General features: G+C 36.8%; 1 protein-coding gene across 1 annotated transcript in view; it reads right to left on the bottom strand.

The window, feature by feature from the left end:
- Positions 1 to 23,947, bottom strand: part of LOC139992782 (methanethiol oxidase) — a 312,253-nt gene that overhangs the window by 100,971 nt on the left and 187,335 nt on the right. The window lies entirely within an intron of this gene.

The raw sequence follows: 23,947 nt of genomic DNA, 5'->3' as shown, positions 1-23,947 counted from the left end.
TTTTGTTAAAATCATCCCTACTATAGTAATAGTAGATTTTCTAATATATTCTGTTCACCGAATCGTCAACTCGTCGCGAAAATCGAAACAGCCAGCAAATCGATACAACGGTACATGATTTTTCGCTCAACTTGAGAAAAATATTTATTTTAGTTTTCCAATGTATTCATTTGCATGGATAAATGGCTGTATGCTTACAGAAAGAGTCATATCCTGTGGCCGTTGTTGCTATCGATTGGGAATATTTAAAAGAACAATAAAATTGGAGAAATTAAATACGAATTCACCGTTCAAATTGTGTTTCTAGAGAAAAATACTCGAATTCAATTCGTAATTTACACAGAGAATTTGTTACGAAATCATGCGTAAAAACTCTTGCACCAGGAAGCGTTGTACATCAAATTGAAATGATTTTTGTACAAATAATTTTAATCTGGTGCAGCAATTGAGAAAAACAGTTTATACGTTGCACACCATTAAAAAATATAAAAACTTCAATCGAAATAGATTCAGTCAACAATTTTTTCTTCGTCGTTATCTACGTATTTCTGTTTTTAGCAAAATGTTATAATGTGAAATCGATCTGTTACTAACGATTAAAAATTTTATAATCTTCCGATATTAAAAACCATTGAAATTGGATTCCTATCTAACAAGGTTACGCTAAAGCCGAATTTCATCGCCTAGTCTTCCGCTTCATCGAGATTTTTCCCATCAAGATGGTTCCCTGTCATTAATTAAACGCCACTTGAGAAGGAGAAAAGCTTTTCCATCCCCAAGAAGCAAAAGTTGGAGGTTTATTTACTCCGACCACCACTCCTCAATAATGTCCCTACACCGTGGGCTTCGGCTGCCAATCACGAGAACTTGCTAAATTACCTGTGTTCCGTTCAGCCATCGAATTTATTTCGTCGATACAATAATGGCAAAACTTTTCTACTCTTGGCTGTGTGTGATTGAAATATCTAACAGAAGGAATTTTTGTAACTTCGAGTAACTCGCAAGATATACAGACTAGACTCGCAACTTTCTGTTTAATCTTTTTTTAACTCTAGCTGAGAGAGAGAAAAAGGTATAAATGGATATTAACCGATCGAGGATCAACATTCCGTTAACGTAATAACTTATCCGTGATCTTTTCCAGTTCATCTACACGTTATTGGATTCCATTTTTTAACGTCACGTTTATGAAAAAGAATGCCGAGGATTTGTTTAATATTTTCCGTCTTACTTTCTTTTGTCTATCTAAATTCTGCAGTGTTATGAAGTTTGAAGGAACTGCAGAATTTATGTACGTCAATATGCTAAATTATTCATCTTTCTTAAATTATGGAAATTATTCTTGTGCTGGAAGAAATGATAATTAATTTATAACGGGCTGTATATTAGCGAAACACGAGTAGACAGCAGTAGCTAACGTTTTTTTCAATTAATTAGATCCTCGACAAAACCATGCATATTTACGCGCGGCTGCAGCAAAGTTTCGTAGCCGGGTATGCAAAATTCAAGAGAACGCCCAGGAGTCATATCTATTTCATCGACAGGTTTCAAGCTCGTACTGGAATTTATAGCAGCGTTGAAGCTATCGCCGGTACGGAATTGGTAAAAAAAATATTTATATTAACGGCGTAAAGTTTACTGCTTATTACGCTTGAAAAATATGTGATATCGATCGCATTCAAAAGGGTAATATTATTTACGTTTGAAAAGGAGAAATATTAATCTGATAAGAGAAGCATCAAGGTATTATTTTCAATGGAACGCACAGCGCATGAAAAGCAGCTTTATTAAATCGAATATGTTTTCCAATGCGACAAACATTTATTCGGATTATATCGTACTGTCATCATTTCGTAGAGGATCCTTCTACTTCGACTGCAAAAAGTAGCTACAAAAAGTGGCTACAAAAAGTATTTTCACGTGCCATTATTTTCCAATCAAGCGTTTGCTTGCCAGTATGTTTCATTTTCGCGGTATCAATCTTTTGCAATCATGTGACATCATATCGCAGAGAAAAAGATATTTGGAAAAAAAGAAAAATACGGAAAACCGTACCTATAGTTAACTATTCCTTTCATCCAAGTATCGTGCAATTAATTCGTACTAAAGTGAAAACAAAACTGCACTTGCTGTGGATACGTAGTTAGTGAAAGCCCGAGGCTAAGGAAAACGAAAGAAGAAATTGTATCAAGAGCAAGCAGGACTCGAAAGGCGAGCCTGAGAAACAGGGAGCAGATTCGTTTGCTTGGATCTACAAATCTCAGTTTGGTTCAATCTTCCTTCGCGCTAACTGGACGCTGACAACGAAACGATCGTCAGAGTTACAATGGATTTCACAGCGCTTTATAATCGAACGGAGGTAATCGCCGCCTCCATTCCAAGTGCAATTACTGGCCACTGTTCGAGCGTCTCCAAAGCCTGCAATTAAACTTTATCTTTAATCGATGTAACCCTGGGATAACGATCCTTTACAGATTTCGTCCAGCTTTGTAAGTTAAACTCAAGGAATCGGGATATTAATTGTCAACTAGAATGTTCGAACGTGAAGCCAGATTTCGTGGATGCGATAGTGAAACGTCAGCGAAGAAATACTATTCACGCAGGAGGAAGGTGTCAAATATGATCGTGAAACTTTGGAAAACTTGAAACATGCGAAAATACGAATTTCAAAAACTCGACGGAGGTCTGTTCTCTTTCTGTTCGATGGTTTAATTTATATTAGCTCCATTTATGCGAGCATACAGTCCCTTCTACAGAGAAACCGTGAGAGAAAAAATTCTATTGAAAAGTTTTATTCCGATTTTCAATTTTCTGCCCTTTGAACTTACTGTTTCGTATGTAAATCAAAAATGTATTTAAAAAGAGAAAGAGAAGTAAACGGTAGGGCACAGTCTTTATCGAATAATAATTCTCGTTTTATTTGAAAGAAGACTTTATGAAAGCAAATAAATGAATGAACATTTTTTAAACACTATATTTTCCGTAATTCTGTATTTATTTCACTCTCTCGAGCGAATTAATTACTTACTTAATATGTATTAAATCTTCTTTTCGTGTTTATGTTTTTAATTACTACTTAACGAGTTTCTCGCTTCCTGTGTTCCGAAGAAGATCGCGACTCACTCCCCTAAAACGTGCAATGAATTTTTAAATAGTCTCCTTTTAGATTCTCGAAACTAAACGTACACGTTTCTTTGCTTTTGTATAGCACGTAACTAGACTGCGGATTTTTATGCGTTTGTACAAATTTTGAAATTGTAAAATTGCACGGAACACACGTAACGCGAAAAAATGTATAAAATATTCAGAGTATAGTGCTTGCTATGATATTTTCTAGGTGAAATAATTTTTTACCAAGGCTCTAGCCTTTTTCAACTGCATTCTTTAAAGTATGAACGTGCGTGAAAGTCCGCGGTCTACATATAACGTTTCACACTTTATCAATACACGTCTTTCGTTACAAAATTTATACTTAATAATTAAATATTCCAAATGGAATAAAAAAGGGGGGAGATAGGAGACACGAGTGGAAAGAATGGAAGAAATGAAATGAAAATACAGCTGATAATCGAATATTTTGCATCGTTTAACTCGAACCACGTCCAACGGTTCGCAAAGCAGAAAACAATCCGTAGACTCTGTGCAACGTAGCGAATATAACGTACACAGTGTTTTACACATTTCGCCGATAGCAACGGTTCCGTTGTAATTAAACGACGGTTCTTCGTAATTGAACGACAATGAATAATGCCACGTGGAATAGAGCAACGTGTCTTTGCGGTAATGACGCTAGTCCGCAGCCGAGGATCGCGTGTAATAAGTTAATTGCACTAATTACTCGTAACTCGACTTGAAATTGCTTCGATGTAATAACGAAATTTTCTACGATGAAACGCTCCTAGTCGGTTATCATCCGCAAACTTGCGTGGCACGCTTGCACTTCGTTGAATAAATTTGCTGATCGTTAATTTCAATGTTTTCGGAGTTAGCGTTAAACAAATTTGATATTTGATCAAATAATATTGTTGACTAGTCCACCGCATTTTCTTTGAGTATCTCTCTTGTTCGTTGCAAGGCATTACAATTTAACTAGAATTACGAGGCATCGTAATTTAGTTATTAACGATAAAAAGACAAACGTTCCATTAATTATATAGAAAGATTATTTAATTAATTATGTAGACCGTGTCGCATTAAATCGTAAAATGTACAAAATGTCACTTCTTCAAATGAAACTTCTTCTCGTTGTGATTTGTTTTATTTAGAGAATGCTCACTACGAATATAGTTAAGATAAACGTAATTATGCTTTCTTGCTGTATCGCGGAATACAAGATGAAAGTTGAGTTATTTTTGGAAAAAGCAAGTAGAACGACGCGACCTAAGAAACGTAATACGAAGACGAGAATATTTTCTTTCAAATTTGATATTACTAACGATGCTTAGAAGTACATGGTCAACACTCAAACGGGAGGAGAAACTTATGGTATATCGCCAGAGGCTTTCTTTTCAGCTCGACAAAAGGTTAAAATTTACTGTTTCTTTTCGCATTGTTTCGCGAACTATCCAGTTTGAAAGAAACTGCAAGAAACTTTGGACATAAACGGGAACCTCAGAATTAAGTCGATAATTGATAAAGTTACATAATGTATCGATCAATAAATTTCCATAGTTAACAACTACTAATTAAATTTGCAAAATGTTTCGTGGAATTGAAATTTCTTTAATACTTCGATATTGCGAAGAATTTTCGTTTCATGATTTATCTCATTTCGAAATCGACGACAGCTCTCTTGGAAAATTTCGCGCCTCCCTACCTCTTATTTTTTTAATAAATATAATAATATAGACACGTTCTTAATAATAAAAACTTTATTAAAAAAAAAGAAACTGAAAACTACAATTAATAGAATAATAACAATGTTTTGTTGTAACATATACGTGCGTTACGATGTGAAATTTTATTTATTGGTAGATATTGAAAAATTTTGGCTCCTTCCAGATTGGAAACCGCTGAGTTACAACATCAATTTTGATGTAAATAATTTCAAGAAAATTCCACAAACAGATTTAATAAAGAGGCAGCTTTGGTAATACGCAACTGGTTGATAGGATATCGTACTTGCGTATTTTAAAATTGCTCTTATGCAAGGAGCACATCTATGTCTTCGCGTAGCAAACATGTATTTTTTAAGTAAGAAAATCTCGTGCCATGTCTCTGGTTAAGGAGCATGAAAAACAAATAAGAAGCGCAAAGAAAAGCAAAGAAAAGGCGGTTTGAGACGGAAGGCAAAGGGCAAGAGAGGAAGAGAGAAATTTATCACGTACAGATGTCTGCGAAGATACATCAGGATAATGAGATCCGTGCTCCTTTCTCTACCATAAACTTGTAAAAAAAGACTCGACGCCGTAACAATGTCCCCTGGTCTACGAGTGATCCATCCTCGTTCCTTCTTTTTACGACGGATTCGAAGAGGCTCGGTGTCGGTGGGTAACGAGTGACAGTAGTTCCTTACGGCAACGCTCAGGTTCAAGAACTTCGTGTGGGAAACGTCGTCGCCGACCTTGCAACACAGACTGTCCAGCGTCCAGTAACGTTTCCGCATTTTTACGAGTGTCTACTGTCGACCAGATTGCGATCGATCGCACGCTGACAGAGGAATTCATGACCCTAAGTCTGTGTGAGAAAATAAGAAAATACTGGAATCTCTTTGTACCACTGAACTAAATTTAGTTAGCAAAACTTTGGAAGCCAAGGAGTTGCAAGTTATCGATGTTGATAGAAATCAATGAATATTAAATTTAATAACAAATTAGGTTTAATAACAAATAACCTGTTTAATAACAGGTGACAAGCTTAGTGATAAGACGAGTGAAGATAAGAACAAGCTCTCGTCAAAGTAGAATTATTAAAGTACGAATACGTAACGATGAGACTGATCTAAAATAATTATAACCGAGAATAATGTAACATTATATTTGTTATCAGTTTTTAATAACTGATAATCAGTTAGCAGTTATTTTTAATCTTACCAATTATTTGTGAATTATTGATTGTTAATTGTTATCACAGTATATACGTGCTAATACATGTACTAACACGTGCATGTGTTTATATTGATATGTCACTGTAACTGAATACGTGGACCAGATCTGATCAGAAGTTCTTTGATTAGTAAAAGACACAAAGATGAATAGATTATGGTTGAAAAACTGATTCCTTTAAAAGTCTGAAATAATGGGAGAAAATAGATAAAATGTATTAGATGATTATTGATATAGAAATTTCGAAAAAACTATGTGCTAATCCAATACAAACTATTAGTAAATTATATATATGTACAAGAAAGTTCAGCTTTTCTGGATAACTTTAGTTGTTTAGTCAATTCGTGAAGGACTTATTGGAAAAACAACCTATTCTCGAGTTAATCCATCTTACAATGGACGTTTTCTTAAATAGGTGATATCTCCGTTACCTGAGAATATCTGCTTCTCGAGTTCAGATATTTCGAACGTTGTCTTCAAGACGACCTATCGTCCACTTAAAAATATCTGTCGTGCATCGATGCAGAAATTTATAAACCAAGCTTAACGTGGTGCGAGCGATGCGACGACGTTTTTCCCCAACCTGTGTACTTACTTTAACTGACTGATGTCGCTTCAAACCATGTACATTCTGTAAACTTTCGTTGATTGGCGTGCTTCTAGCTCGGTTTAAGCGTATAAAAGCGGTACAGCAGAAGACATTTATGCGTATATTATACTTAATTCAGATTATCGATTTTCTAACTCACTGGAAACTAAACACAAACATCCATAAAGTAGAGACAATAATGTTCTGTATAAAAAATACCCAACAACCATTGACCGTCCAAAACTAGTCGATCAACTGATCACGCATCAAATATTTTGGCACTGTACCAAGTTACGAATTCACACGGAGACTAAGGATTTAGGATCGTCTGAACGAAACTACAAAAACTATACACATCCCTATACCTTGCTAACCGTAAAGGGTAGCTCCTCCGCTCTTCGAGTACAAAAAACATTGGTGTACGAAGCTTGCGCAAGGTCAGTTCTAGTCTGTGGCGTGCAAGCCCAAGAGACGGCGGTCAGAACCTACATTCGCAACGTGCAAAGGATTCAAGAAAATTCAGATTTCTGAGAATAATCCTGGATACTGGCAGACACTATGACACAAGAAAAGTATCCGAAGAAACAGAAATGACAGGTCTCGTGACATACGTAGAAGAACTGACGCGCGAGATACTGAATAAAAATCATGGCAACTCACTAGTACGTCAAATACATAGCGCGATATAATATACACGAAATTCCACCAAGAAACAGAAAATCTGTCTCTCAACTATCTAAGTCCGTAACCCCAGTGGAATAGATGTCGTGCTGACGGATTCTTGAAACTTTTCCCTTGTCACTACTCGTGCATTTGCAAGAAACCATTAACCGACAACCGAGCATAATCTTGCAGTTAGAGGTTTAGCGCGGGTATTAAGGCGAGCACAACTGTTCCCGATACTGCGTTAAAAACGCGCATTGAGAAACCGAAAAGAGATTTATGTGTTACGTAGGAGGCTTTTTTGGAAACTTTCTGGTAATACCGCGTACTTGCTGTCGCTACGATAAGTCGGTTAAGGCCCGATGCGGACGAACGGTTTGTGGTAAATCGCCGCAGTGGCAGTGGGTTGGAAGAACGAGGAAACATACGTATCCTTCTTTTATGAGACAGAAGAACCTTATTTCTTCGTTCTTGCAACGGTACCGCAGCGGTGTCGTACGGTAAAATGTCACTTATCCGCAGCGAGCCTAACTGTGAACACACGCGAGCCACATTTTATCGCGTGATACCGCTGCGACCGTATGTTCGTCTTTGTTGTTCCTGGTAGGAAAACAAAGAAAGATATATGGTCGCAGCGATATCACACGGTAACATCTCGATCTTCTGTATCTGACCTAAGGTTGATGACAGGTGTGGTTGTTAATCTTTGTTACCGATAGAATAGTATTTATGCATTAGCAGTCTGTACCAAGCACGATTATTAATTCGCTGTTGTAGAATGCAGGAACAATTATACGACGGTTCACTAAGCTAAATATACGCCTTACCTCTGGTTCGGTCTAGCCTCCGTGATAACTTCAAGCCAAGAGAAGTTCTTGCATTCTCGAGTAGATTTATTTTCGAATTGACGTTATATCCGAATTCTGTTTAAAGCAGTATCCATTTGTGGTTCGTTCGAATCCATTTGTGGTAGTATACCGGCTCCAGTTAACTAGGAAGACTGTGCACGTTCGTGAGTCAATCAACTTCTCTGAGATTATCTCTACGAGTTCTATACTGTTAACCGCAAACTTATACCAGCCATGTTGCACACATTCTACGTTCGAATCTTCTCCAGGTACACATACGAGTTAGTAATCTAGTTAGATAAGAGAACGTGGTTGGAAGTACGTTGCAGCAAACAAACATATATTTGCAATTAATCTACGAGTATCCTATTGGGTTGTAACATACACTTGTTCTGTTTTCTGACATGTTTATATCATATACAATGAGGGAAAAACAAGTGTACAAGTGGTGGAAATAGGTATCAGTTTAGTCGAACCAGTAGACGACAGCTGTGATGACAAAACGAATGAAATTTTACTAGTTTTATGAATTACAAGTTACCTAATCAATTTATTTGATATAAAACTAGAGTATGTATTTGTGTTATGCATTTAGCATGACGATTAACGTTCAATTATAGTACGTATTTAACATAAAAGTGTAGTACCTATGTAGTCCGTGTGTACAATATTATATACAATATTATATATAGTATATATAATAGTTGTCCGAAAAGTGTCTTTCTTTTACAGACACGTCTTTTACAACAACGCATCTTTATACAAACATGAAACTAATCCGTCGAATGTTGTGATATTTATTTTGATAGAATAAAATGGATCATACGTAATTCGATAAAATAATATAAAACGGAAAATGTTGTGCATCCATTATTTCCTTATAAAACGAAAGAAACTTTTCGGACGACCTAATAATATAATAGGTAGCATAAAGAGAAGCCGATAGTATTGTGAACGATTTACGCTTACTCTGTTTTCTATGTAATTCTATTTCTACGTGGAAAATGCATTCCTCACCAAAAGTACAGCGAAATAATCGTCAATAGTTTACACAGACGAGCAATCAATGGACGACACTTCCTCGCGCGGATTAATAACATTTCGGCCGGAACAGGGAAATTTCGGATGTCGAACTGCTAACAGGTCCATCGACAAATTGCTTATTTGCGTCAAATGCCCCGGGACGTTCAGTACAGGTCCGATTGCAATGCAATTCCGTCTACCCTCGATATAATGCTCTGTGTCTATACGTGCCAAAGAGGGTTATTGAATTAACTGCTTCTAACTTTGAAAGCTCCAGCGTAATTCACTTCCACCATCCACAGAAACTCATTGAAATACTTAAATATCTATCTCCCGCGATACCGTTACGGTTAACAACACAATGAAAATCTGATTAGCTGCAGAGAATATAATAATTCACCGACGATTATTTCTTATCAACGATCATGCTGATTATAAAAACACAAGTCTATATCTTCAACGAACTTCTGAGTTTCATGTCAATTGGTAACTAAAAGAAGATACTCCATTAGGTTGTTTGTGATATTTGTTAAGAGAGTTGAGAAAATTTTGACTAGATCTTTGAAATTTATAACGTGAGATTTTTGTCACGATACTGGACATATGAGCTTCACACATAATTAAAATTTTAAGTTTCTGCCCACTCTGATAATTCTAGAAACAAACGAAGCGATATGTACCTTGGATGTATCAATTTATGCGTCAAACGATGTATCTACCGTGTTTTAATTATGACAATTAAATTGTCCAAATTTTTGTTCTGATCTCACTTATTCTTTAAATTATTCCAGGAATAAATGAATGATTTATAATCCAATAAGTCTAATGGCCTGCAAATATAAAGTATATTTCGTATAAATGAATCGCCGAGTTTCTCTATATGCGTGTTTATACCGTGTCGCTTAAAACACGATACGACCTCGGTGTATAATGGAGAATGTTAGTAAATTCTCGTAAAAGAGGTTCACAGAATTTGTAACACAGGAAAGCATAAACCCAGTACACATTCATTCTTCCACGAATCCAATCAGCTTTCGGTTTAAGAGACTTTCGAGACGAACGTAAAAACTTGTCAGACATTTCTGCGTATCTCTATCGCAAATAACAGGCACATATAACTCTGGTCGAAATCGATTTCAACCTCAAATCCTTCCTCAATTACGAGTGGAACGAATGCCAAACTTTGTCTATTTTAAAAAATTCCAGCTCGAAATTCGGTAGCCGTTCACCTAGATTACGTTTCCACAAGACTGGCACGAGATGAAACTCGAACGGCAAAACGGCCGGATTAGCATGTTTCGATTGTTAAATATCGAATGAGATGATATGTTCTTTTTTTTTTTTGGAAACGAAAGGAGATTGAATTTACAAAAATGTAAAATATGAAATGAGGAGAAGGGCCGAATCAATGTGCCACGCTCTGTAATCAACGGTTTTCCAATTACGAATTTTATACATGCTTGCAGGAAATTGTTATAAAATTAAGTTTCACGAGAATGCGATAGAATTGCATACATGAAATGCAAAACAGTTTCTCATGTACAGAAAACCTTCCCGTACCAGAATTAATTTTTCTCGGTAACACGTAGTGCTGAAGCAAAACTGTGTGTCACACAGAGCGAAACACTGAGTTTTCTCTAGATCCACGAAATTAAATCATCAAAAACGTGCTTCTAATACGTGAAACGTGTTTACGCCGTGTAATACGTAATTTTGCGTATCCGACGGTTCCGAATAAATCATTCTGTGCCGACATTAAGCGAAATTATAGTTTCGTTAATGAATTAAACTTCTCTTATATCGACATTTTTAATACGAGTACGATATATCAGTCATATTTTATCCTTTCTTTGTTGCAGAGCACTTCAAGGACAATAAAACAAATTTGTTCGTTCTGCTTTTTGACTTTTGCACCTTCTATTTTCCCCGATCTCCTGAATATTCTAAAAAAATCGATTGTAATAATAGAAATTTTTATATTTCTAAATTTCTTATCTTTTTGTATTCAACGTTGTTTTGTCCCTTTCAGTTATGTCATATTAATTACTGTTGTACCGTTATACTAAGTGCATTTAGATATCGCATGGTTTTAAAATCAGAAAATCTTATAAAAATGCATTTATTAGATTTATTTTGTGTAATGTTGAAATGTAGCTCGAAGAAGGCCCAGCGAATTTGAAATCTCTCATTTCTATAAAATGTGCGATAAAATAATCTTTCTCGTCTTTCGACCAATAAGAATCAGCAACAACAAAAACGTTCCCTTTCATTTCGGGACGAGAGTCAGAGAGGAATTTCGTGTAATTCAGGCTTAAATATGTATGTAACACTTGACAGAGGGTACCTTCTGCCAGTTTGCATTCTAATGAAAGAATTCCACGGAAATAATTGCCAATCGACTAAATGGATTTCGCCACTATTCGCAAAGAGGCTGTAATTACGAAGCTTGAGGAAACTCCAGTGCTCCAGCACACCTGTCGCTAATAAAATAACATTTTATAACTCTTCCCGACGTCGGCTGCTGTTCTACTGCTTCTGGTTTAACTTCGGTTAAACCAAACCGTTTTTGAATCTTTCTTCGACCGATTAACACCTGTACCCATTCTTACTCGACTGTTTTCTTCCCCGAGATTCGAAAACACGCAGCGGCTGTTTGAAGAATAGCGAGCTTTGGGATACGTGTGACGACGTAATTGAAATCGCAAATACGATTTAAACTGTTTTTAAAGAACTATTCTCTTGGTCAGAAACTTCCATGTATAATCATGGAACTATAAGTTAATAATTTAATTAGATCGCAAATGTAAATACAATATAATTTGACGTATTTGTGGTTGCACTTCGTTTCAACATTTATTAAACGTTGCAGGTGATCTTTTCAGGGGAAACTTGAAATTGTTTCAGAGCTTAGACGGTCGACCAATAATTTTCTTCCGGAAGGAAATTTCCTAGCTCATTTTCGTTTACATTTACAATAATATACAATTTTATACTTGGAGATAATTGGAAGTTTACTTCATATATCTACATATGTAATTGAAATCTCATTTTCTGATTCGAAATTACATTACGCGTCGCAAGAAGGCGAAAATAATTGCTTTCTATGGGAAAGAATTATTTGAGGAGCGAATAAATCAAACTCGGTCAAATGAAATTAACAACATCGCATTGTTCCTATAAAACTAACAATACCATGGAATTTCAGTTCTGGTAACAAATCTATCCACCGACGTTGCAACAAAACAAAATTCCCCGCGTATACGACCTAACGATAAATCTCCAGATCACTGCTAATCATAACTTCGATTCACAATGGAATTTCTTACAAAGAAACCAATATAATTCGGAAGAAACCATTAATCACGATTATTAAAGATAGATGTACGACAACTTCCATTACTAACCGAGATTTCTCATCATACGTGTACGGCGCTGTCTCTCGGGTATCTATTTCTTTGACTTCGACATGCGCTGAAACGCTTAAATAATCGTATTCGGTCACAATATCTTACGTGCACAGACAGAACCGAATCGAATCCTCGATTTAACGTTTAATCCCCTCCGGATTTTTCACAGGAATAAAAACACCTATGCTCTGATTAAAACTGTCGAACGAATGGGAAATGTGATTGCGTGTATGACGGGCAGAGAATCAGCGGTATAATCTAGTATTTTGAACATTATTATTCAATTACACACGTATTTCGACTGTTTAAAAAATAGCCCCTTTAATCTCGTAACTAATTATGATGTAACTTTGTCATCTGTCGCGATACGGTCTCGTGACTCGAACAAATTTACCGAATCGTTTTACACTAACAAATACAGAACGCTTCTATTACTTTTATGAAAATTGGCAACGCGTTTCGCGACGGAATAATCCGAGACGAGTCTCTTTTGTCCTCCGTTGATTTTCCGGAATGATAACCATATCCTGGTTACAAACCCTTAAGAGACAGGTTGGCGAACGTGAGAACAGCGGACCGCACGTGTGAAACTACACTCATAGGAATATCATTTTCCTATGCATCAATTTCCCTCGCTAAAATGAGGACTTGCAGACTCGCGTCCTTGAGCAAGGCACACATGACGGAATGGTCCATGGTAGTAGAATTTGGAAGTCCATATATCGAGATAGTAACTGACAGGTGGCGTCCCCCGTGGTACGCCTTAGCAGGCCCTAGGGGTCTTCTTTCCCCTCTTCTTTTCCCAATTTCCTTGCACGGTCCTGAATCTCTCGGGAGACGCCAGAAGAAATAAAAGTGCGGCATCTTCTGTCCGTCTTAAAAGTTCGGTCGACCTGCCAGGAAAAGACGAGTTTATGGCCGCGGCTTCGGTACGATCCGCTCGGGAGCCGAGGCAGGGCGAGCAACTCGCCCAGAGTCCGCCTTCTTCGTTGTTTGTCTTTCGTTGTTGCCCTTAAACTAGTTTCTGCTCTTCACTCACGAGCTGCATCGTGAATTATTAGCGGCTCCCTGGGTCCACTTTTTAAAACGACCAGCTCGATTAACTGTTTCAACGTTCGCTGCTTGTCCATAGCTCGCGAAAGTATTTCGACACACCTAGAAACTTCGTAGAAGCACACACCAAGAATCAGTTGGCCAGGAAACGCAATTGCACGCGTGAGGTTGATAGTCCTTTAATCTGGAACGTTCGGCGATCATCAGTCGTTATAATTTCGTGTTAGAACTGTAATGAGACACGACTCATGTTGGTGAAGTTTGAAACAAATTTGAAAATGTATATAAAAATTATAAAACATTTATTGGGAGCATACACCTCGTAAGGATTAAAAAAATAATTGAACAATTAATTATTCTATACTTGCATTCGCTAAACAACAAAGACAATAATAGCAGGGAAATTGTCAACTATGCAGCTAATTTAGATAAAAGTGGAAAATACACGGAAGTAGGAGGTGTAGTAATCATTAAGCGCAGAAGACAACGAAAGTTCGCGACAAGTAGCATTCTGACTGGAACACGTAATCTTTGTAGACTCACTAGACGGAAATGAACAAACATTTTCAGCCGCAAAGGAAGGAAATTGTATGTTTTGTTTAGAAGAGAAACTCCTAGCATTGCCAGAACTTGGCAATTTTCCTTGGATCTTTAGCTTCCTAGCGAGCACGCGGTGAATAAAAAGCTACGATATTTCTACAAGAGCTAAATTTTTGCGTTTTGTGCAGGCAAAGTTAAGCAAAAACGTACGTGAAATCAAAGAGAAACCCGATAAAATTGGATTACTCCGAAATGAATGCAAAATTCTTGTTTGCGGATTCCTATAACGCAGGCTGGTAATTTGCATGGAATAATGGAAATAACGAAGGAATAATTTTGCATTCCATCGCCACTTATACCGAATCAATATCACCGCTGACAACGCAACCACCTTTCATTCTGTAAATAAAGTAAAAATCAGAAAACCAACAAAATAGGCATATTTTCCTTCTATCTCTGTTATTTAGATTTTCACGGAAATATGAACGAGTGACCTCAAAAAATATTCTCGTGCAATCGATAAAAAAGTGATACCATAACGAATAATGGTACTCAATAGAATTTATTATCTGTCTTATTGTTAATATCGACGATTCAGGGACCTATGGACGAACGCGATACGGAAAAATTCGTGAAATCGTAAAGTGGCCTGTGCATATTAAAACTGTCCTGTCCGTAGATGTCTTCAGGAGCGATGAATATTTTATTACATCATAAAATATCCCGTACGTAACAACGTTCAGTCCGGTTCCCTTTATGCTCACGATCGATAAAACTGATTCATTTGTGCCCGGTGTCGTAAATCGGGATCACGTTTCACTTTGTTAAAACGATTTGTTTCCAAACTTCACTCCGCGTTCAGCCTCCAGACAAGTTTATGGTTGTTCAACGAGAGTTCGACCGCTGGTCAGGGCGTAAGGGTGAAACAACGAAAAAAAAAAGATAGGAAAAAACGAGATCCCGCCGACGTTTGTCTGCCAATACTTTTTGGACGTATTTATTTTATAGTTAGCGATGCACTTTCAGTTACGAATTTGTGTATTTGAGTTTGACGTTTCTGTTTTACGCGTGAATGCATTATCGGAGCGCTGCGTTATGTTGTTTTCGTTTTATGTTTGGTACTTGCACGCAGCGTGTAAAAAATTTGAACACGCAATTTTTTGTAAATGGTATAAGTTCGAAGAATTGGAGCTTGAATTACTCCTCTTGAATTCTTGAATATTTCAAGAAATCTACAACGTTTTGAAGTTAAAATTATGCAAGTTGAAAACAAAATGTGAGATTCCTAGGTTTCCTAGATGCGAATAAATAGATTGGAAATTTAGGATTTAATACTGACTGCCACGCCGAAATCACATGTTTCGCTCAGGACGCTACGGGAGTATTTTTATTATTCAAAGCATATAATGGCAAAATAATAATAAATTGATGATGTAAGACAATATTCTTCCCTAATGGACCGTTTATCTTATTGGTGGTCACGGGTGACCACCGTGGCGCCTTACTAACGATTGATAGCGACATATTATAACAAGGCTTCGTTTATTTCAACAAATCATTCACATTCATTATTTTGTCGTAAGCAAAACGTCCAGAATATATTGTTGAAATGTGTAGAAGATATTAGTAAACAGTATTTGCTCATTCTATATATAATAGTAAGGTATGTTCACACTTCTAACTTCAATTATATGATTATAAAGCAGCATTTATGATCATTTTTTAAGTTGTTTATAATAATATTCGTAGATTACTCCACAAAGATATGGATGCAAACACAGTGCACCGTTAGATGCAAGATTTGTTCTCATTTTTTTTTTTTTGTCGATGTTCTAATAAAAATGTTTAATTGTTTAATGGGGCACTTTTTAGTTAAAACTATCTTCTATTTATCGGTTATATTGAAAACGCCCTAACTGTCAATTTTCATTCAATTTTTACAATTGTAAGAAGTTCAAGCGCTCCGGTCACCAATGACCACCGTGGTGTCACAGGAGAAATCGTGGTTGATTATATGTGACCAACGTGGCAGCCAAAGATTTAAGCATTAAAAACATCGAAAATCAGAAAATTCGCGATGTTCGAGATCGGATCTCTGATCGTTAGGAATTTTCAAATTTGCCAGCTAGTAAATTCTGAACTGAAAAATCTGTTGACTCAACGACTGCGGATGAAATGAAAGATAGTAGTAATTAATAAAAAAAGAATCTAGAAATGTCCATTTATTTATTAGGTTATAATGGGAAAACTCTAAAAATAGGAAAATTAACGTATCTCTGTAATTCCATTTCTCTAATTTCGGTTATATTTATTTATCAATATTAGGATCGAATCTAAGGAACCAGTTATTTACGATGTGTACACTGGTCTGGACATCAACGTTCTGTTTACATGTAGCCCTAGCAGCTGAAACGTAATTTCAGAGATACATACATCAGTTCTAACGATATCAACGTGAAAGGGTAAAATCGGTGAAAGCGGAAAGTAGTACTTGAACGAAATAAAAGAGGCAAAGGAGCGATAGAATAGAAGAAGAAAAGAGTACTTCGTTTGACAAAGATTCGCTTGATTCGATAACTGTAAGTCTTCGAGTCTTGTTGCTGATTCATTCATCCGTAGCATATCGTTTTCCTCCTTTGACATCGCGCGAGATTTTCTCTTCGTACGCGTAAGAACGATTCTTCTTTTGTAACGAGAATTGTCTGTCATGGTTTGATTCATTATCTTGCTTTCTTCTGAAGACGCTTAGAAAAAGATGATTTCAATTCGAAGGTGCTTTTCGAACTGCAAAGAAGTTGGACCAATTACATCAATCGAAATTTCCTGTTTAAATATTTAATATCGTCGCTGTATCACGCGTTTAAAATGACGATGCGAATTGAAAATTCCGCCGATGACGATTTTACGCTTTTGGAAACGTAAAAATTCCTCCAAAAGCAATTCACCACCGAATTGCAGCAGTTAACGGTAATAGAGTTGTGGCTGAATTATTGGTAAGAGAAACTGTACGTAGAAATTCAGGCAATTTAGTATATATACTAGAATTACAAATAAAGAAAACGTTTTAAAATGCATTTGCGTTGTTGTCATTTGATTGTTGAGGGTATTACTTTCAGGACGACCCTCGTGATTATATCGACCGCGATCAAACTGTTTAGCTGTGACTAACGAACGATTTCTGCTTCAAATAATTAGAAGAATATACTGTATAATTTTTATATCATAGATTCTGTATGAAAGAAGCTCTAAACCGCCGTAATTCAAATTTGGCATAAATTAACATTCTCGATATAAATGTTAATCTAAAATTTTGACAACTATTGTTTGAATGTGATTAAAGACGCTAGAGAAGATTTCCCTAAAATTTTCAAGCTTCCGCTTCCAGCATGGTTAAATGTACACTTCCTAGCTACAGGATGTAAATTTAAATTCTGTCTGAATCATGGTTCCCGAAGTATGGGATCATGTAAATCATTTTCCTTGACTATAGTTGTAGAGCAATTAGCATGCAAATACATTTTCATTATTAGTTTATGAGTCGGTAAAGTACTCGAAGATATGCTTCAACTTTTAGGTCCTTTTCCAAATTAGCCTCTACGACTCGATTACCAATCTTCTCCTTCGCTTGCTGGAATTTAAAACAACCGAGGGGAAACCGTTTAAAGCAAATGCAAACATCGTAATCGAAGCTCGAAAAAGTGTACGCAACTATCTATTTAATTCGTTGATTTATTAGAAAAGAAAAGAAAAAAAAAAGAACGCTTGGTCACGGTATTTGTTTCTTCGAAAAGAGTACAACTTCTTTTCTTACGTACATTTTACCGTAAAGACAACGAAAATACTCTAGGTATCCCGCCATACTATAAAAACAATAGAATATTACTCTGAAGGAATGAATATTTCATAAGATACCAGAAATTATTCAACAAAATGTTTTCATGAGATAACTACTTTCTCCAACATGTGAATACTTGTGAATGTGAATATTTCAGACACAATACATCGGTCTACCTACATCTATGTACATAGTCGGGTCATGTTCGGGTCTACATAGTCTCCAGCAGTGTCTCCACGTCCACGTATTATATTTTTATCTCGAATTTTGTCGACGTAAGACTTCTTCATTCGCCTTATTTAAATGCATACCTTGAAGCAACATATTAATCTTTCCTCGAATTTCTACAATTTCCACGTGATCGGACAGGTATAATTTTGACGAGCACGATACGCGAATTAACGCGTGCAACGAGGGTATAGTTTAACTGGGTTCGTTCGCGGAAATAACGTATCTGATCTGCGTGAAAGCAGCCAACAAATCAAATACCGCATATATCAACCAGCGTACGTGAAATATTTCAGCGAAATCCTAGGTTTTGCATAGCCAGTGCCGGAGTACATAAATATTTAGCAGCGGTAAAAAAGCTACTCCCATGGCTCCGAAGTAATTCCTCCCTGGTCACTGGCTGAAAGTTGGAAACTTCGTGTCTCCAAAGCTTATTCTGCTACCCTCGACTTCTTCGGAGGAAAGTTGCCACGCCATGAAAGGAACAGATGAACGTGCGTGAAAACGACGAGAAAACATATCTCACCGTTCAGGCAACGCGTTATAGTTATACGTATCCACTAGTCGCGTGTCCAAATCTTTCGTCGCGATCTTACTTATAGTTAGGGGCATCTAAATCTTATAAGGATTTCCCAATTTCCTCGATCGGGCGCGTCTTTATTTTTCTTCCAAGAACAGATACAGTCGGGAACAAAAATAGTTGGACAGATATTGGAAATAGGTAATGATAAAGTTTCATTAAATACGGCTTGTTTACGTAAAAATGTAAATATTCATTCCGGTTACTAATTAAATAACGTATGTACCATAAGAAGATATATAACAAATAAAACTTAGGTATATAACGTTGATATTAGTTCGATCGAGCTTCATTGAGACCTACTTTCACCATCTGCTCACTTATTTTTATTCCTGACTGTACCTCCGGCAAACATCCGCGGGACTATCTTCCGACGAACATCAATAAAATCAAAGCCCACGGACGTCCATTTTCGGATTCGAGCAGCAGTGGCCATCGTTTCCATTGTTTTCACCGTTCTTGAAACCATCCCGAAAGCTTCGGGGAACGAGATGCTCCCCTTTAAGACGTGCTTCGTTCCCTACAACCACGTTTGAGGGATCGTTGGTTAAAGCTGCAAAGACTAATGCTGCCTTCTTACAAGTTCTCTATTCTTTTCAGAAATCCCTCGGTTCGTAATGGATGGAAGTTAAATTACAGGTTGACCAACTTGCAATTGACTTCAAATAGTTATTCGAATAAAGCTTTCATTTTATTTGTTATTTGCTTCGTTACTTTCTTTGAAATGACGTTGTTTCAAGAATAATGTATTTGAGAAATAAATTGTTCGAATATCTTATCTTATTATATTTCGTTTGATACGTAGGTATTTGGAAGAGGTTTGTTACAAAACCCATGGTTCAACTACAATTTTTTTGGAAGTCAAACAAATTCATGTACAATTGAATTTGCTTCAGACATTTTTCGATTGAAATATAAATGAAATATACTACTCATTTTATTACAAAAGAAAAAGAAAAAAAGAAAGATTTGTATTTCCCAACGAGTCTGGTTCACTACGATGTTAAAGTAACCAATTTTCAACGATATGAACTGTATCACATTGACATACAACTATGGTTCACACGTCATGTGTCGCTTTTATGAATTATGCAAGCATCGGGCACCGACTCTCGCTCTCTTCTCATCCACGCGTGTTTCTCCGGCTGTACGCTCGAAAATCCGGTCAGAGTCATGAAACGAGAATGACCGGCCGTGTCGTTACCTTTTATGATCGACAGAAAAGCCAACGTTGGGAATACAACTCGTCAGCAAGTAGTAAAAATTTCGCAATCTACCGATACGCAGACATCACAACCGATTCTCTGATACGCTCGACCACTACTTTTTTCAACCCTATCTTTTTTCTTTTTCTCTTTCAAAGAGAAACTCCGACTTCGCCAGCGATTAGTAGAAAATTGTGCTTTAGACATTGCGTGTCGAATTAAGATATCTCGTTTTTGCGAAATATAATCAGCGATAAAAAATAATGGTAATTTGTACGGAAAAAGTTTTGTCAAATACGGTTTGTTTCCACAAAGCTGTAAATATTAAATTCAATTATTTACTGAATAATCTACGTACTATAAGGTTATACAGGATGTGGCTTGTGAAAAAATAAGGGAAAATATAGAAAAACATTTTTCCTCCGAAGCTTAGTCTTCGAGAAACTTAGGTTTGAAAATTTGTGAACTTAGACTTGTATATTATCGCATTTCGGATGCGAAGATAAGTAAAAAATGTGAAATAAAATTTTTCCCTTTAAAACTTCATTTTCAAGGAAATTCAAATTACTTTTTTACTCGAAAACGAAGCGTCTTGTGAAAAAATGTTATTCCATATTTTCGACCTATTTTTACGAATAGAACGATCAGCTGCTTAATAAATCTTCACACTCGATTTTCTCAAAAACTAAGCCTCGGATGAAACAATTTTACTCTGTACATTTTTCTTATTTTCTTTACAAGCAATCGCTTCTCATCCGCTTGACATGTTACTCGGAAACACCCTGTATAATAAAACGAACGTAAATACATTTCGGTATATACAGATCTTTTTTAATATAACGCTTCACGGAACAACTCTTTAATAATAAACAATGAATCTCTTTTAAGGTAACAGTTCGGAATGATTCTGCTGGATCTGGCTTTCGTGACATCTGATCAATATCCGCTTTTCTTATTTTTATCCTCTTGCTCTCCTAGTGACGATCCCGAACCATCTTCAAATTGATAACAGAAATACCCTGAACCATATTCAATTTGGAAACGTTTCGAGTCAAATTGAACACTTAAATTGCATCGGTACCTGCCTCCATTACCTGTCCACTTACTTTTATCTCTTACTGTATATGGTTGCACCAAGTATTTCGCAGATTTTGCGCATTTTGAAACCTATTTCAAACGTTGCCAATATATTCACAATAGTCGAGTCTCATAACGGTGGCAATGGAATTTCAAAATGTTTCGTGTGAATACCTTTTATATTCATAATATATTCGTAAGCGGTTTCTACAAGCGTTCGAATACTTTGCGTACTACCTCGCTGCTAGTTAGCCTTACGACACGAAAATGGAGGTAAAGCCGAAAGTTCACAACGTCGCTATCTTTGAAAAATACCGACTGTCCGAGCGACAAGCTGAGATTAATAATAATAGGCGAGTCGACTTCGTTTGATAAAGAACAAAGGACACTGAGGAAACTGGAATAGTTTTGATGGGAACGAATGGAACAATGGTACAGGGGACCCTTCAACTTTCTACAGAAGATGATGTAAAATTGTACGCCATCTTTAAGTCGCGCAACTTCGTAATGTCAACTATCGAGGAAAGAAAAGGGTAAATTCTTCGAGAAAAGAGGGGAAACGAAAATCTACGTTAATTGAATTTACTAAGTTACGTATTTCTTCGTAATCGGCAAGAATGTTGTTCAATTCTGAGTACGATAGAATAGAATTAAAGTGATTTCTGTAATTACTGCAAGCGCTGATCGGACGTCTCATTGAAAGAAAAAACAATTTGAACTACATGAGAAACGCAATTAAATTCTCCAAAAACATTGACCCGTGTTGGAAAATTGAACTGCAATGGTAGAGTAGCAATTTCGTCGTTGATAATCGAGAAGTCCATACGAATGGGAGAAGAGAAAAAACACCAGAACTTGGTAATCAACAAAACGGAATTACCTTGGGTATTGAAACATACTAATTAAAAAAGGTGCACTGCGTTGGTATCTCAGATATAATATACTTACGATCGTCGATTCGCTTAAGGCATCGTTAAGAAAGTATTACAAAGGAATCTCTTCGTTATCACCCGCGAAGACTAAAACTATGTACAAAGAAAGTTTCTGATTAAGAAACGACTGAGCTAACGGCGCAAACATTAACAGGCTATTTGAGAAAATAGGAGAAAACGAAGCGGCGGGTAGAATTCGCGTTGCTGGCGACGAACGAAATACCTTCGTTTCCTAAGATAAAACGATTATAATTTGGGGCGGCAGTTATGATCGTACAAGTGCCGCCGGTATCGCGTGAAACCGTGAAAATCTCGAGCGGAAATTCCGGTCGTCGCCGAAAATTTCGCGAATTCCTGCTGGCTGCCGGGCGAAAAAGGGCAACAGGACGTTCATTTCCGTTAAAAGGCTTCCTTTGCCAAGCCCGCGCTCTTAATGGGTCACGGGATCCTTCCGCTGAAACAGAAGCCTCTGGTGCGAACAGCTTTGCAAATCAGCCTGCAATAAAGCGTTTCTCTCTCGCCTGGACTCGAAGACGAGTTTCACCCCTGGCAACTGTAACGAGCCAGAGGGTCGTTCCTGCAAGCCGATCTTCTACCGGCGCATCCGCCGCCCCCTCTCCCTTTCGATTCGCTCGTTTTCTGAATTTCAATATATTCGGCCGAGCCGCGTCCGTTAATTACCGACTTCTCGGTTTAACAAATATTTGGCGACTGTTCGCCGACCGAGCCCGAGAGAAGCCGAAGGAAGTGTCGCGCTTTGAAATTTTAATTTAACGCCTCCGCGTTCGAGCAACGACTCCCATTAATTTCGAGAGCTACACGCGGACCAGCCTTCTTCACGCTGTCGTCGTCCGACCTTTTTGCTCTTCTCATTGTTTCCCTTTCGCGCTGGACCACGATGATAAATCGTGCCACGGCTCCGTAGAATTTTTAAACTGCGAACTGGAATTTCTGTATCGCTCACGGGTTACAGCCCCTTGTAACGATCGCTCCTTTGGAATACAAATCCTCTTGATCGGTATGCTTCGCGTAAATGTAGCGGCTCGCGATAATATTCGAACGTTCCTACGGAAACTTTTATGTACCGTCGTGCATAAAGATAAGTGGTAAATACTTGAGTAGTTGGAAAGGCGTTGTAGTTTTAATTCTCTTGGAATTACGAGAAGCACGGGAAATATAGGTACGGAAATACTGTTTCGCGTCTTTTTTTCATTGTATGTGCATTGTAAATTGTCTTTACTTGATTGCGAAGTATATCTTTTATTAAAACCTCTTCGTCAATTTAGCAAAAGATCCAACGAATCGTCGAAACATCGCTATGAATAGATGCAACGTAACGTCGACGAATTCGATATGGAAAGGTTTTAATTTTAAATGCTTAAAAAATAGAGGATATTCAAATATTTCTATTTAATAGTTTACAGCAGATTTTACACGTACGAAGTAATATTTACGTACAAATATATATTGTCATATAATACTTTAAATATTGTATTTCTTTTCTACGATATAATTATATTGTTATAATATCGTAAAAGAAATAAGTAAAAATTGGTGGCATTGTAGTGCTACAATTTCAAACATTTCTCAAAGCTTTCATACAAATTTCATCCGCAAATACTCGGCTCGCTTTAATTATACAACCTATTTACATGAATTTTATATTTTAAATAATGGAATTATATGGAAATTATTACAATACGTTAATGGAACAGAAACGGAAAATACGAAATCCAGAGACGACAATGTCCACGGAGATCGCGGGAATATTATACGCAGCTAATTTATCTGAAATATTTACGAAACATCAAGTTACCGACGACACTTCATTTCGATGAAAGCGGATAATTTACAGTGAAATTTCAATTACGATAAAACATTGGATAACGTTAAAATATCGCGGTTTTAATTTACGCTGTTGCC

The sequence above is a fragment of the Bombus fervidus genome, chromosome 12, assembly GCF_041682495.2.
Source record: "Bombus fervidus isolate BK054 chromosome 12, iyBomFerv1, whole genome shotgun sequence".
Classification (NCBI taxonomy): Eukaryota; Metazoa; Arthropoda; class Insecta; order Hymenoptera; family Apidae; genus Bombus; species Bombus fervidus.
This window is presented reverse-complemented; position numbering and strand designations above follow the sequence as displayed.